The sequence below is a fragment of the Eurytemora carolleeae genome, unplaced genomic scaffold (assembly GCF_000591075.1).
Source record: "Eurytemora carolleeae unplaced genomic scaffold, Eaff_2.0 scaffold1438, whole genome shotgun sequence".
In the NCBI taxonomy this organism is placed as follows: Eukaryota; Metazoa; Arthropoda; class Copepoda; order Calanoida; family Temoridae; genus Eurytemora; species Eurytemora carolleeae.
The window spans coordinates 1,496-6,228 of record NW_019397325.1 but is presented as its reverse complement, the minus strand read 5'-3'; the positions used below and the strand labels follow the sequence as shown (position 1 = coordinate 6,228).

Here is a 4,733-nt window from a genome sequence, read left to right as displayed (position 1 = left end):
GATGAAAAGATCCAGATTATAACATTAAAAGAACTTCTCTCTTGAAATGTAATGAAAAGTCAACAGTCGCTCCATCATTCATACAGTATACAATATATACAGTACACAGTGTACAGTATACAATATATACAGTACACAGTGTACAGTGAAGAATACTTTTTAGGATTTTTTTTTAGGATAAAGTGTGTACCCTAGGGCCATTATCCCCCGGAAATCAAAGATGTAAAATTAACCAGAACAACCTAGAGTAGAGATTGTAGCTTAATGCAGTTAAATGCAGTTTAAATTGATGCAGTTCTAAAACTAGTTTTATTGGAGTGAAATAACATTTCTAGCAATCAATAGTCAATACCTTACACAGAGGTTATCATTGTAGGATGGAACACTTAGCAGAATTGGAACAATAAGTAAGATTGAAGACTAATTAAGATGGAACACTAAGTAAGATGGAACACTAAGTAAGATGAAACACTTTGTATGATGGAACACTTAGTATGATGAAACACTATGCAAGATGGAACACTAAGTAAGATGGAACACTAATTAAGATGGAACACTAAGTAAGATAGAATTTTAGGTAAGATGGAACACTAAGTAAGATGGAACTATAAGTAAGATTGAACACTAATTAAGATGGAACACTAATGAAGATGGAACACTAAGTAAGATTGAACACTAAGTAAGTCTAGATGAATCAAAACAGCGTCAATTAAAAGGAAACCTCATCCTCTCCTGTCAAAAACCAAAACCTGGCAGTCCATCCATCATCAAAAGTGATGAACAGCTGGGTAGCAGCTCCATTTCTGTTCATTGCATAGAGCTAGTAAAACAGAAATACAAAGTAGAGATACCTGAAGGCGATATTCAAGCCTGTCATAGGCTCCCAAATGGATCGGTATTGCTTAAGATATGGTAAAGAGGCCCAACTTCAGCCTGGAATCAAGACTGGAGGAAACAAGGAATTCAAGCTGTTCATAAACTTCCAGATGACGACAAGAAGAAGTTCCTTAATGTATGAAATAAGACAGCTAAAGAAACAAGGAAACCTTTTCAAGCATGGGTCTGACGAGAACGGGAGCATCTGGATTCAAGCTAAAGAGAGTGATCACAAAAAGAGAGTGACCCAACATTACAGGCAAGGGGAAATCTATCCCACAGTGACTAAAGATGAGCTCATGAAATTACTTGAACATAAACAATAATACTTATTTCTTTGTCCTAATCCAAACATTTAGTTTATCTCATAGAATAGTTTTAACCTTCCAAATTCTGCTTCAAAATGCCGAACAATTACCTTAAAACACTACTTTAATAATGCCATTTCAACAAAGTTTTTTTACATACAAAAAAATCAGCACCCTGTATATTCTTTTCTTATTCTTTATTTGTGACTTAAATATGTTAGTTTACACTTCCCTCTCCCCGAACCAAATAATCTATAACTTCCCAGCCTTCCTGCCTAATTACGTTTTCTCCCACCTCCCCTCCTCCCCATCCCCCTCCTCAACACCAAAATGTCCTAAATTTGATAAGAAATACTACGTTGTAAGCTTTGTACGTCTCTGTGTCAGTTTGTTTGGATGTACTAAAATAAATCAGAAACCCTTTGACCGATTTGCCTCTTTTTTTTTAGGAAACACTGTAGAATCAGGAGAAGTATCTAAGCTTTGTTCTGAGTTCCAAACCTAGTTTTATTTTATATTTTCACCAGCCTCGTTTTCTCTTAATGGTTTATTATGAAATGAAATCTAAAAAATTCGAATGAAAACCTCTTATTGCAAAGCAATTAATGCTTTCCAGAATTAGTCATTTGTTCATTATAAAACTGACAAGATGAAAACATACCAAAAAATACATTTCCAACTACGTAGGTAAAAGAAGAGTCAGACATAATTACTGGTACGAACCTTCTAAATTCTCTAGTTTTGATTTACGTTCAGATATAAATATTAGAAATTCAAAACTTTGTTTGTTCTTCTTAAAAGCTTGTAAAGAACAAAAATTATTATTTAAAACTTGTGATGTTTAAATATGTTTAAATTTAACATGAAACAAATTGAACCCTTGCCTCAAATTATGACTTACTAATTCCTATATCGTTTTGCAACCCAATGATATAAATCTTGAATATTTTAAAACATGAATTATGGTAGCTTAAATAGTTTAAGTTTTTAAAGTATTTAAACTTTACAACATCAGTTTGCAAAAATATTGGAAATAGAAAATTTGAGTTTGTGGCAAAGACTCATATCTTTATTATAATTTTGAGGTGCAATAATTGAATGCTCTGCAGCGACTTTTATTTCTGTTTATGTTTCATTTTTTGGTTAAGAACCTTTTTGTACCGAACAAGCGTGCTAGGCTAGGCAAGGCGCGCTTGGGTATAAAAGGGTTCTCAACTCTTTTATGCATCTGTCTGTTCTGTACTTTTACTCTGCAACATTAGAAATAGAAGTTGTTTAAAAAGGTACTTTATTATTTATTTTTTATACTCTAAAATATGTTTTTATTGAGAGAGAATAGTAGGGTTTAAAAAAGATCAGATTCAAAGTTTAGAGAAATGAAAAAACAGAGTCATTCTTGATATAAAGAAAAGAGTTTATTTGGAAAAATAAATAGAGTTAAATTTTAGTGGTTTGAACTGTTAAAGAGACCTTTGTAAAACGGGTTTAGTAAGAAAAGAGTTTATTCAGATCTGTACTGTATCTACACAGTCTTTTGGTTATCCNCATATCATATATTCTATTTTCCAAAATATGGTTTAAAATATAATTTTAGAAAATATTTTGATTGAGTATGCAAATATTTTTCAAATCACAGCTAGAAAATTTGCATTAAATTGATTTAAAATCAAATATATACTCTGTGCGAAGGAAAGGCTATTCCAGCTTGCGAAAATAACCCGGATTTTATCCTTGAACTTTAAATAAGAAAATGTAGATACAATCATTGTTACACATTTTGTTTTTTGGGGGGTTTAACTTTCAACTTTTTTTCATCTGAGTAATCCAAACTTAAATGATTTTTTTGCATGAGGTTTTTTAACTCCTTTATTTATCAGAAGCTAGTATTGTAAGATTGAAAACTCATTCAACAGGACAGTAAAGAGACGACATGAAGGTCGTCTTTGATATACAGTGGTTGTCGTAAATATCAATACAGTGAAGACGACTTTCTATTAAAATTTTTATCCCTACCCAGCTTTCAGAAACATTTAAATATTTAAACAAGAGAAGTTGTAAATTAACAGCTTCTGATTGTTTACTTGTAAACTTGTCATTTAAAAAATGCTTGTAAATGCTTGTTAGAGCTTAATAGCATTATTGATAAAAAGTTGCCCTTGTTTTATAAATACAATCACCGACCACTGTATATGATTCTTAATACAAGAATTAAAAAATATTATTTTTGTCCTGGCATTTCCGAAAAGTGGTCTGGCTTTTGTGTCCTTTTAAGATTACCAGAGATATAATGAATTTCGTTTAGATTTTAACCAATACCTGAATAAATCTTAATTTTAAAAGCAATAAAAAAGACCACATTTTGAGAACTGTCAAAACTTAGGTTTTTGTTCAGTTCACTGTAATCTTGCCAGAACTCTACCCTGTGTAGTCCAGACTGGACAGTACGACGGAATGCACACCTACAGTACATGTTGTACCGGCTCGGATAATGTTACGATTGGAGCAATGTGAGTTACTTTCACGTCACATATTTTAGTTAAAGGGACTGTAGACATATTTTAAAGATCGGCATGTCTGATTCACTCCGTGCGTCTGATCATGGGTGAATGCGAAAAATATCATTATTTTTCTAGCTGAAATTTGATTATTTTCCAAAGTGACTCGTAGATTTGCGGAGCAGAGACAATGTTAGAATTCAACACCTTTTTTAGGATATTTTCCTCATTATTAATCAGACTATGCATGTTAAAATGTACTGCATATCTCAACATGTCCCGTTACTCAAAAATAGGTTAGCTCTTTAAGGTAGTGTTCGCGAAAAATGAAAGGGGGTATAGGCTTACGTCGAAAAATTATCGACGGTGATCGCTAATAATCTTATTTCTTTCTGTTGTGTCTAACAGGAGAAAATTGTTAAAAAAAACTACTCATACGTAGCGTCCATACAAATTCAGAAAGTTGTAACATTCGACTCGGATCGTAGAAAAATAAATTTGATTCCAAACAAATCATTCAGATATTATAACCTATAGCCATCGATAATTTTTCAACGCATTCATACATAGTTGATATTCCATAATATTTTTTACTTGTTTCATATAAGATGTACTTCAAACGAAGATTTTTCTTGGAGTCTAATTCCATGTGGAACTCCAGAAGCATCGAGAGCAGAGATAACTAGCAGCCAAATAATCTTTCTTTAAACTTTAAAGTATGTTGTAAATGAAACGAGTAAAAAATATTATGAAATATAAACTATATACAAATGCACTGAAAAATTATTAATGATTACAGGTTACAATATCTGAATGATTTGTTTGGAATTAAATTGATTTTGTTGCAACTTTCTGAATTTGTGTGGAATGAGTCGTTTTAACAATTTTATCTTGATAAAGGCAACAGATAAAAGAAAGATTAGTATCGGCTCACCATCGATAATTTTTCGACGTAAGCCTATACCCCCTTTCATTTTCGCGAACACGCCCTTTAAGGTATTATAAACAATCATTTGGTTTCTTTCCTTCCGTTTAATTACTGCTTTCTTTTCTT

General features: G+C 32.0%; 1 long non-coding RNA gene across 1 annotated transcript; it reads left to right on the top strand.

The window, feature by feature from the left end:
• The first annotated feature begins 2,427 nt into the window (after positions 1–2,427).
• On the top strand, positions 2,428–4,410 carry LOC111713524 (uncharacterized). Its single transcript, XR_002767709.1, has 3 exons — positions 2,428–2,467; positions 3,577–3,691; positions 4,288–4,410. It is a non-coding gene; the product is annotated as an uncharacterized LOC111713524 (long non-coding RNA).
• Positions 4,411–4,733: the final 323 nt, after the last annotated feature.